Source organism: Culex pipiens, chromosome 1 (genome assembly GCF_016801865.2).
Source record: "Culex pipiens pallens isolate TS chromosome 1, TS_CPP_V2, whole genome shotgun sequence".
Lineage (NCBI taxonomy): Eukaryota > Metazoa > Arthropoda > Insecta > Diptera > Culicidae > Culex > Culex pipiens.
Genome location: NC_068937.1, coordinates 48244705 through 48256821, shown reverse-complemented (window position 1 = coordinate 48256821; position 12117 = coordinate 48244705). Strand labels below are relative to the sequence as shown.

The window sequence follows — 12117 nt, the reverse complement described above, 5'->3', positions numbered from 1 at the left end:
ATAACCTAATAGAGTTTTGAATTTACTCTCAACTATGATTTAAGCTTAATAGTCAGGACCCGGTGCCTGCAATCCCCGTTACAGTTTATATGGAATTCCAATAAGAATGTAACAGAAAAATCAGGCTTCGGGTCCTGACTGTTAATATCATTTTGATGTAATTGGATTTTCTAACAATGAAGTTGGTAAAAGATGCTTCTAGACAACCTATTTAAAGCAATATATGGGAACATTTTGAATTAAACAACAAAACATTGTTTGTTTCCGCCCGGGATCGAACCGGGGGCCTTCCGCGTGTTAGGCGGATGTGATAACCACTACACCACGGAAACAACTGATGTATTTTGAATGCTGCTTCGAAAGTGGATACTTTTCAGAAATATAATTTTCTACTGAAAATACTCATCTAAATCATTTAAAAAAACGTAACTTAATCCACCTTTAGGTGGTTGGTGCCTTCCTCTCATTTATAGAGTGATTACAATCTCCTAAAGTGTCCACATGGTTTATGGATCTCCCCTAACGTGATCCCAGCACCTAAGAGGTCCTATTACAAATAAGTGACGAGTAAAAAAACAGACTTCCTACAGACTTTTTGTCAAGATTATACAGACACCGCCTTTCAGGAAAATGGCATCCCTCTACAAGGCTTTTTTCGTGGCTACCAGACGGGACCATTTGAGGTTATGTAAATTCAGACCATTTTTTAAACTGCTTGTAATTTTAGATAGGTAAGTCAGATCTTGAAAATTCTTAATCTACAAGAAAGGTCTTCTCATATGCTTTCTAAAAATATATAACATGTGAGTATTTCATGAAAAAAAACACCCTTTTTACCATAATTTTAATTTAATATGAAACAGTTTTTTTAACATAACTTTTTAAATACATGAGTAAACTGCATGAATTTAAATAGCAACTTAGGGGACGTTAAGACGGATCGATTAAAACCATTCCGGCCAAAATCGGTTGAGCCTGTGACACGATATTCCAGTGACATTGATTTGGTACACATGTCTACATACAGCCAAACACACAGACATTTGCTCAGCTGGTGATTCTGAGTCGATATGTACAAATGAAGGTAGGTCTAGGAGGTCTAACTAAAAAGTTCGTTTTTCGAGTGATTTTATAGCCTTTCCTCAGTAAAGTGAGGAAGGCAAAAAACGATGAATCCGATACACTGAAATAAAAAAAAGTTCCAAATTCCTCAATTCTAGGAATGTTGCCTCTTTTTCTTATTAAATAATCCAAAAAAAACCTAATCACTAAATGAGGAATGGAGCCAAATTCCTAGAATTTAGGAATTTTGTACTTTTTTCTTATTTCATTGTAGTTTGGATACTTAACTACACATCAATGTGGTTTTGATCATAGTAGGCCATGATTATTATCTACTAAGAAATCTCACCAGAACATCCTAAGCAAATCGATTTTTTAATACTCGTTGTATTTATCCAATGAGGCTCTGCGCAACACTTTTTTGCAAGTCTGTTTTGAAATACATACTTTGTTATTTTATACTGACGAAATGGCCTACTCATCGTCACACCCAACCGGCGGTCGCATGATTATGATGCATGGCGGCATGAAAGTATATCAGAATCTGCATGAAAACTGTCCTCATGCATTTTTTGCGATATAGGGGTATGACATTTTTGCCCGTTACCGACAATTATCGATATTACCGACGGCTTTTTGGTTGTATTTCACAAAAAAAAACTCTTAACAGAACGAGGATTGAACCACTAACTTCTTGGTTATTGATCCGACACGCTACCACCGCGCCATGGACGCTTGATGAAAAGTGAGTGAAAGAGCACCAACATATGCTTCTCTTGGGAGTGTTGCTCGGGGACGAGCCAGCGTTATATGTGTTGGTGAGAACTGCAGATCGCTGGAATGTTTACACGCGGGCAAAAATGATCTAGGGGCTTGCTACAAAAAATGTTATTATTTTTTTTTTTTCATAAAATTATTTTTATTAGGTCCTTTTCGGTACTGGGACCTGGTTAGGACCGAGTCGGCTTTTGTAATTACATTTGACTTAATAATTACAGAGGATCTTGTGTGTAAATGTTAGTGGGAGGGGAGCCGATTACCCGCGGCCTACTCGGGGTTAGTAGGGAAGGGATTGATGTTAAAGACAAGGCGTGGGATGGGAAGGGGGATTGTGTAGGGGTCTTGGTTGGCTCTGCTGGCCTTTGCTTGTGTCCTCAGCCGCAACTCGGTGTCCAGCTGCTGGGGCGTTCTTGCTTTGCTTCCGGTGCAATCCAGAAACGACGGCTTTGTGTGAAGGCGAGTTATACTAACTGAAGGAAAACTAACTGAAGGAAAACTAACTGGAAGAAAACTAAATGGATATTTTGGAATCTACGAGGAACTGATAGATCGGATAGAGAACATCAAGGTCTAGTTGAGATAACGCGTCTCGCATCGGGATTTCTGGTGGTCTTCCTCGGGCCCTGAGGGTATCTTTCAACTTAATTCTGTGAGCCTGGTGATCTGGACACGCCCATACGAGATGGTCGATGTCCTGATAACCCTGCCCACAGTCGCATAAGTTTGTATCACTCATGTTGATACGGTAAAGATGAGCCTTGGACGAGTAATGGTTCGACATAAGGCGGGACATCGTTCTGATGAATCCACGCGTCAAGTCCATTCCCTTGAACCAGGCTTTTCTTTGCACCTTAGGTCGTATGGAATACATCCAACGTCCCTTGGTGTCGTCGTCCCATTGTTTTTGCCAATCCAGGAGCGCACGCTGCCTCGGCAAACCGTAGCATTCTTGTAGGCTAATTGGCCTTTCAAAAATGTCTCCACTCTCAGCACCCTTCTTGGCGAGCAAGTCCGCTTTCTCATTACCCGGAATCGAGCAATGAGCGCGGACCCACACCACCGTGATGCTGAAGGACTGAGCCGCCAGGTTGTTTAAAGTCTTGCGTATTTCCGTGAGGAAAAACGCAGACTCCCTGGTCGGCTTCAGAGACCGGATAGCCTCAACAGAGCTAAAGCTATCGGTGAAGATGAAGTAGTGGTCAGGTGGCATGGTCTCGATGATTCGCAGTGCGCAGTAAACCGCGGCTAACTCTGCGACGTAAACCGAACTCGGGTCCTTCAGCTTAAAGAACAGCTGATAAGATTCATGATAAACACCGAAGCCCGTACAGCCGTCGAGCTTGGAGCCATCGGTGAAGAATCTGTTGTTTGGAGGAACATGGTTGTACTTTGATGCGAAGATCGACGGTACAACTCCCCGCAGAAGATGGTTTGGGATACCGCGAGTATCGGCTTTCATGGACGTGTCGAAGCCAATCAGGGTGCTGTTGGTTAACGGAGGCGTGCGCTGTACCGTTGTGCTCGGGCTCCACTCCCACGATGACATAAAGTCATAGTATAGAAGCATGCGCCGAGACTCAACGTGAAGGTTCAGCAACGTTTCAAAGTTGTCAATTACCAGTTTATTCCTGTAATCACACCGGATCAGGAACCGGTAAGACAGTTCGTAGTAACGAGTTCGCAGAGGCAATACTCCCGCCAAGACCTCGAGGGTCATGTTGTGAGTTGAGTGCATGCATCCCAAGACAATGCGAAGACTTCGGTACTGTATCCGCTGGAGAACCAACAAGCGTGATTTCGCAGCTGACTGGAAGCAGAAACTGCCATATTCCAGCACCGAGAGTATCGTTGTCTTGTACAGTCGAAGCAGGTCAGAAGGATGAGCACCCCACCGGTTGCCAGAGACGCTGCGCAGAAAATTAGTCCTTTGCAGGCACTTTTGCTTCAGGTAGTTAATGTGCTTCCCCCATGTTCCCTTTTGATCGAAGATGGTACCCATGTACATGAAGTGGTCCGACTGCTCGATAGTCTTTCCCGAGAGAGAAAGATTGAGCTGCGGCGGTTCATGCTTCCCCGTAAAAACGACCAGTTCCGTCTTCGCCGGAGAGAATTCAATACCCTTTTCAACTGCCCAATGGGCCAAGTTGTTCAGGGTATCTTGCAAGGGTTCTAGCAGATCGACTTCCTTCTTGGCAGCGATTGAAACCACTGCGTCATCTGCGTACTGTATAAGGGTGCAGTCTCCGGTCAAGCAATCATCGATGTCGCTGACGTAGAAGTTATACATGGATGGGCTAAGGCGTGAGCCTTGTGCCAAACCCATGTAACTTATCCGGGTGATTGCCAGATCACCTTGCACAAAGTGCATGTGTTTTTCTGACAACAGGTTGATGAGGAAGTTGCACATCGTCGGATTGAGACCGCTCCGCCGCAGCTTTACTCCCAACACATCGATGGAGACTGAATCGAATGCACCCTTGATGTCTAGAAAGACAGAAGCCATTTGCTGTTTCTTACCACGGGCTATGTCGATCCCTGTGGCCAGCAAGGCTAGACAGTCGCTTGTTCCCTTGCCTCTCCGGAAGCCATACTGCGTGTCAGACAGCAAGTGCTCTCGTTCCATCCATGGTTCGAGGCGGTCGAGGATCATCTTCTCCAGCAACTTGCGTAGACACGACAGCAAGCTGATTGGACGATACGAGTTGTGGTCGGACGCCGGCTTACCGGGCTTTTGAATGGCAACCACCCGGACCTGTCGCCATTCGTGTGGAATTACGTTCTGCTCCACGAACGTGTTGAACAGATTCAACAGACGCTGCTTGGCGACGTCCGGAAGATTCTTCAGCAAGCTGAACTTGATCTTGTCCGGACCAGGAGCAGTGTTGTTGCCCGTCAATAGTGCTATGGAGAGCTCTACCATCGAGAAGGGAGGATTAGCATCGCTCCCATCAACAACGTCGAATGATGGTTGTGTCGGCACCGAGTCCGGGCACACCTTCTTGGCGAAATCCAATATCCACTTGTCCGATTTTTCCACACTCTCGTTCGGAACGGAACCTCTACGCATGGCCCTCGCAACGCGCCACAGAGTGCTCATGGACGTATCTGCTGGTAGTCCTTCAACGAACTCCCGCCAGTACATTCGCTTCTTCCGCTTCAGAGTATTACTGTACCTGCGATCGAGAGCTCTATACCTTTGGAAGTTCGCTGGGGATCCACACTTGCAGAAGTCCACATAAGCTACAGACCTGGCCGCCGAGAGATCCGTACACTCCTTGTCCCACCAGGGAAGTGGAGGGCGCGTTCGGATGTATGGTCCCGGGACGGGTTTCGTCTGAGCTTGTAACGCACTGTCATAGATCGTATTAGCCAGAAACGCATATTCTTCAAGCGGTGCCAACCCAGCTCGCAACTCAACTCCAATGGAGACTGCCTCCGCGTACTGTTTCCAGTCGATATTTCGCGTCAGATCGTAAGGCATCTCCACCGTTGTCGATTGCTGTGGGCCATGGCTAACCAGAATAGCGATCGGCAAATGATCACTGCCACGAGGATCTTGAAGCACGTTCCAGTCACAGAGAACTGCCAAACTGTTGGAACAGAGCGACAAGTCGATGGCACTCGCCTTCGTACCGGACGTAGTTGGCGTTGGTGGTGTTGCAATCCGCGTAACTTGCTTGTCCCTGTTTAGGAGGGTCATCTGGAAGTCGTCGCACAGTTCATGAATCAGATATGCTTGAGGGTCTGTCTTGTGACTTCCCCACTCGGTGCTGTGAAGATTAAAGTCACCCAGAACCAGTCGCGGTGCCTGCAACAGCTCAAGCATACCCCACAACTTTTGTCGAGTTAACGACACCTGTGGGGGAACATAGACGGACACAATGCAAATGTCCAGTCCTCTGATCCTGGCCTGTACTGCGACTGCTTCGATTCCTCCTAGCTTCGGGAGCGTGACCTTTCTAAAAGTGTGGCATTTCCTGACCCCAATCAGTACGCCTCCACCTCTATTTGGCCCTGCCCTGCTCTCTGTGATGATGTTGTACCCCCGGAAAGCTGGCGTCTCATCTCCGATAAGAAACGTTTCGCTCAGCGCAAACACATCACAGTCCCGTTCGAATGCGAATTGTTGAAAATCGTTTAACTTGGGGGTTAAACTTCTACAATTCCATTGTAGGAAGGAGATGCCATTTTTCGTTTTTGGTGTATTACCCATCAAAGGAAATGAACGACAAGAGGGGCATCGTGCTAGCAAGCTGTTTCCCGATGTGTCTAGCGAGAGGCTCAAACCGCTTTATGATTAAACGCGTCGGTTCACTCACGAAAGAGCACAGCCATTCCACGATTGTGGAAAAAGGAAGGACTCCTTTGAAGGCATCGGTGATCGGATTCGGTTGAGGAACCGGTTTTAGGGGGATCTTTGGCAGCTTGGGAACGGGCTTCAGCGGCTTGAGAGGAATCGGTGCCGGCTTCGGTGTCGGCTTCGGAGCGGGCTTCGGAGCGGGCTTACCCGACGGACCGAAAGGAAAATCCTCCTCGAAGTTCAACGAGTCACTTTCCTTACCCTTGCCGCCAGCGGCTTTTGTGGACTTGGAAACCTTGTTGCGCTTCGGATTTGGTCCGGAAGAGTCACTTTCCTCGTCTCTCCGGAAGAGGACTTCCTCCTCGTTTTCCTCGTCCCCCGAATCATCTGCCAAGGGGGCGAAACGATTGGATTGGTTCGCCTGACTAAGGATTTCCGCGAAGGACTTCTTGGAGCGTTCCTTCAAGGATCGCTTCATCTTGTCCTCGCGCTCCTTGTACTTTGGGCACTGCCGAGTTTTGTGCGGTTCCCCGCCACAAAGCAGGCATTTTTCAGCCTGCTTTTGGCATTCCACGTCCTTGTGGGGGACAAAAAATGTTATAAAATATAACATTTTCTGCAGCAAATCCACTGTTGCAGATTTTGAGATATATTTTTCCTTTGGGTGCACCAACAATTAATGCATAACAGCACTCATTTGAGTACTTTTCAGCACTATTCACCAAACTAATGCAAGGCACAACAAATCATCATTTCGCAACATGTTGCATATAGAAGTAGATTAGAACACTTTGTATTTTTCATTTGTTCAAGCAAACAAGTTTACATTTCATGAGCTACAAAGTTTCACTACTGGGTGCCCGGTTTGCGAGTCATGTCGTTATTTTCCAGCAAAATTGGCTTAGCATTCACTCCACCTCCAAAGCCGTAGGTTTTCCTTATGACACCATTCGCGCCTACCTGCTGGGACCTTTGGCCGCTTACTTTTTGGATAATTTCCCGAATAATTCCACCCCCTCTTCCAGCATTGGGTGGCCCAGCATGAGGCTGCAACTGATGACTTCTTGCGAAACACTGAGGAAAATTATAAAAGTGAGTTTGAATTGAAATCATTACTATACATACAAACTTTGCCAAAAAGGCAACGAACAACACGAACAAGGTCACTCGCTTCATTTTTCAGCTATTTCATCGAATTTCCGAGGTTTTTATAACATTCGAATCGTCCAGTCTAACGAGTTTATAATGAGTGTAATAAATTTCCAAATGTGTGCACTCTTCAAATCGAGTGTTCCAGCAAACTAACCTCAAAAAACGGTGCAACTCCCACGTGGATTATAAAAGCCAAAGAACCAGAAACCAGCTCACGTGAAATTTGTCCGATTTGAACCTGTCAGTCGTGCCGCTAATTTAGAGCTCTCGGCCAGAATTAAGTGCTTTATGGAAATGTGGCCAACCACCACCACCTTTTGCCATCGACCGTTTGAAAACATGATACGCACTCTCTTCAGACTATGGGCTGTACGATAATCGGGAGAGAGAGAGAGTTGAACCTGGCCAGGCCACCGGGAACATAATTTCCGAACATTATAATTCTAATCTGCCATGCGACCACCAAAAGTGGTTGAAGTGGGTTGAAGCAGTGAGAGAACATCGGAGTGGACCATTTAGGTGCAATTTTGACCCTTGTGGAGCTGGACTTAAAATTTTGTTATTTTCATGACTGCAATTTGATGATATTTTTCTTCAAATATCGGCAATTTGGTTTTCTTTTTGCTTTTTTTTGTAAAGTTTGTCGAAACAATACAAACGTTTAATTTTCTCTGTAGAATCTTTTATATTTCTATAAATATTTCTTTTATTTCTAGACTACTTTTTCCAAAGGTCATATGTATTATGGCATGAAGTTTTAAAAACAAATGGAAAAACTAGAATTTATAACAGTGATCATACGCTAGAAATTAAAATTACAGCATCAGCTGTTGCCTAAGTTTACATTTTCCCCCAACCATCCCATATTGTCTAGTGGTTAGGATATCCGGCTCTCACCCGGAAGGCCCGGGTTCGATTCCCGGTATGGGAAGCTTTTTTTTGGCAACAATAGCTTCGGTGAAGAAGATGTTTTTCTGGTGTTTTTTTGTCATTTTTCTAATTGTTTGTTTTTGTTTCCGATGTTTGGACTTATTTGTTGTAATTATTTTTTTTTTATATTTGTTTGATATAAAAAAATGGAGCTGTTTTATTGTTGTGTGGTAATTGTAATATTTGTCGCATTTGTTGTAATTGTTGAATTTGATGTATTTGTTGTATTTGTTGTTTTTGTTGTATTTGTTGTATTTGTTGTATTTGTTGTATTTGTTGTATTTGTTGCAGGGTTGTTAAAATATCAAAATATCAGCTCTCAGCAACTACAATTATCTCGCCTGAATATTCATGCCTCAAATACAACTGCTCTTCTCTCTTCATTGAAACTCTCAGCGCCGAACATAGCCGAACACGTTTTCGTGTTTACCCACTCGCGATTGACATTTTTCTTTTCTCTCTCATTCCCGCTTCCACGATCATCCTACCGCGACAGCGTTTAACCACAAAAGCCGCCACAAAACCAATTTCGCAGACGCAGTTTAACGGGACGTCATGCGTGGTCGGCTCCTAATCGCCATCTCGCGTTCTCTCATTGCAGTTTTCGGAGAGATTGGGGGACTCAGCGGTGAGAGCTCAGAGTCGAGGAAAAGGGGAAGAGTGATAAAGAGAGAGAATGACATCGCTGGGAATCACGAGACACGAGAAGAGATTTCAAGGCTATAGTGACGGCCGCTATACTCTCGGATATTTTTGGTGCAGAGATAATCTATTGATAGCTTTTTTATCACTCATTTGCAACACTGATTTGTTGTATTTGTTGTATTTGTTGTATTTGTTGTATTTGTTGTATTTGTTGTATTTGTTGTATTTGTTGTATTTGTTGTATTTGTTGTATTTGTTGTATTTGTTGTGTTTGTTGTATGTGTTGTATTTGTTGTATTTGTTGTATTTGTTGTATTTGTTGTGTTTGTTGTATTTGTTGCATTTGTTGTATTTGTTGTTCTTGTTTTATTTGTTGTATTTGTTGTATTCGTTGTATTTGTTGTATTTGTTGTTTTTGTTGTATTTGTTGTATTTGTTGTATTTGTTTTATTTGTTGTATTTGTTGTATGTGTTGTATTTGTTGTATTTGTTGTATTTGTTGTATTTGTTGTGTTTGTTGTATTTGTTGCATTTGTTGTATTTGTTGTATTTGTTGTATTTGTTTTATTTGTTGTATTTGTTGTTTTTGTTGTATTTGTTGTATTTGTTGTATTTGTTGTATTTGATGTATTTGTTTTATTTGTTGTATTTGTTGTATTTGTTTTATTTGTTGTATTTGTTGTATTCGTTGTATTTGTTGTATTTGTTGTTTTTGTTGTATTTGTTGTATTTGTTGTATTTGTTGTATTTGTTGTATTTGTTGTATTTGTTGTATTTGTTGTATTTGTTGTATTTGTTGTATTTGTTGTATTTGTTGTATTTGTTGTATTTGTTGTATTTGTTGTATTTGTTGTATTTGTTGTATTTGTTGTATTTGTTGTATTTGTTGTATTTGTTGTATTTGTTGTATTTGTTGTATTTGTTGTATTTGTTGTATTTGTTGTGATTGTTGTATTTATCATATATATATTTTTTTGTATTTGTTGTATTTATTGTATTTGCTATATTTGATGTACATCAAGTATTCGTTATATTTGTTGTATGTATTGTGTTTGTTTATTTGTTTTATTATTGTACTTTTTAGTTGCATTTGTTGAATTTTTGAATTGTTTTGCATGTTGTATTTGTTTAATTTTTTTATATGGTGTTTTTTGGTTTATTTATTTTTAAATAAGTTTAATTTGCTTTGTGTGTTTGATTTGCTTTTGTTTTTTCTTATACCTTTTTTGCATTAGTTTTCTTTTTTTATGATTTTATTTGTTATGACATTTGTTATGGTGGCTGTTCTTTGTAGTTTTTTTTGTATTAATTGTTGCATTTGTTGTATTTTTGTTTTTTATTTAATTAGTTGTCTTCATTAAAGAGCCTTCCTGCCATACACGCTGTTTCAGCTCGTTCTGTATTGGTATTGGTTGTAGTTGTTGATTTTGTGGTATTTGTATAATTTGTTGAATTTGTATAATTTGCCTAAATTATTTTATTTGTTTAATTTGTTTTATTTTTAATGTATTTGTTACATTTTTTGTGTTTTCAGTATTAATCAGATGTTTCATATTTGTTTTATTTGTTTTATTTATTTCTCTTCATGGCTGAGAAGTTTATTATTCAGTGTTTAATAATTTTATTTTTGCAATTCCGTCGTGAAACTACGTACTTTTCCTGTCATTCTTGAACGACAAAATAGCCTACTTTTCTGTACCAAAAGTAACAGAATCGAATAGCAACACTTTTCAAAATAAATGCTGAAAAGTTCTACTTTTCAGCACTGAAATGGGTGCTGAAAAGTTGAACTTTTCAGCACTTGTTTCGAAAAGTAAAACTTTTCAACATTTTTTTTTATTTAAACGATTTATTGATAAAATACATGAAAATTTGACTTAAAATTTCACTCAATGGGTGTTTTTCGGAATTGCAAAAAATGTTGTATGAAACTCGTTGCAAAACTTGATTTTTTCAACACTCTTCGTATTTATCCAACTCGGTGAACCTCGTTGATTAAATGTACGACTCGTGCTGAAAAAATCCTCTTTTTGCAACTTGTTGCATAAACTACTATTATATTTTGAATTCCAGAGTGGCTTTAACCTGCCCATGGTCTTCGTTTCGTGCATACACTTATGTTACTCGGGTCTATATGACCCAGAAATGAAATGAAAGTTTAGAATGTCTACTTTCGGTTCCGACTGGCAGAACCGTTTTTGGACACTGTGGCCACCGGGAACCTGCTACAACCGAAAAAGTCCTTTTTGAGGCCCCGACTTTGAGGACCTGTATCTCCGAAACGATAACACAGCATTTGACGGGTAATAACCTCAACTTTAGGCTCCCTTAGAGATAATTTGTCCAAAGTGGACACCGGTTCCGTTAACCCGGAACATCCGAAAAACATGATTTTTACAGCTTTTGTTATAAAATCAACCCATGGGCCAATTTTTTCGACCGGATTTTTTGGGATCGGTTCCGGCCAACTGTGTCCAATCCGAAACCGGTTCCAGGTTACCACGTAAACGGTTCCTATAATGGTATCGCTAGAAACCCGACATGTTGCATATCAAACTTCATGAATTTGAAAATTATGACCATCTGAGGTCATGCCGATACCCTCTGATCCAACCTGGTCACTCCAAAACCGGTTACCGGTGGCCACGGGGGGACACTTCCTGAGTATGCAAAGAACCCTACCATGCGACGTATCAAACTTCATGAAATTGCATATTATGACCACGTAAAGTCATGTCAATATCCTATGACCCAACCTGGTCACTCCGGAACCGGTTACCGGTGGCCACTGAGGGACACTTCCGGTGTATGCAAGTAAGCATATCATGCGACATATCAAACTTCATGAAATTGAAATTTATGACCACCTGAGATCATGCCAATAATCTCTGATCCAGCCTGGTCACGCCGACACCGGTTACCGGTGGCCACGGGGGGACATTTCCAGAGTATGCAAAGAACCCTACCATGCGACGTATCAAACTTCATGAAATTGCATATTATGACCACGTAAAGTCATGTCAATATCCTATGACCCAACCTGGTCACTCCGGAACTGGTTACCGGTGGCCACTGGGGGACACTTCCGGAGTATGCAAAGACCCGAAGACTACCCGGGTTAATAGTAATTGTTTTTCTTGCTAAGATCAGATTTTAAGTGTTTAAATTTAATTTCTAAGGTTTTCGTTTTTGAGAGTTATTTTTTTTTAAACTAAGTTTATATGCTTTTAAACAAAATACATATAAAA

General features: G+C 41.7%; 2 non-coding genes across 2 annotated transcripts; one reads left to right on the top strand and one right to left on the bottom strand.

Moving 5' to 3' along the window:
* Positions 1-259: 259 nt before the first annotated feature.
* Trnav-aac (transfer RNA valine (anticodon AAC)) lies at positions 260-332 on the bottom strand. The gene has a single exon. It is a non-coding gene; the product is annotated as a tRNA-Val (tRNA).
* A 7821-nt stretch (positions 333-8153) lies between these two features.
* On the top strand, positions 8154-8225 carry Trnae-cuc (transfer RNA glutamic acid (anticodon CUC)). The gene has a single exon. It is a non-coding gene; the product is annotated as a tRNA-Glu (tRNA).
* Positions 8226-12117: the final 3892 nt, after the last annotated feature.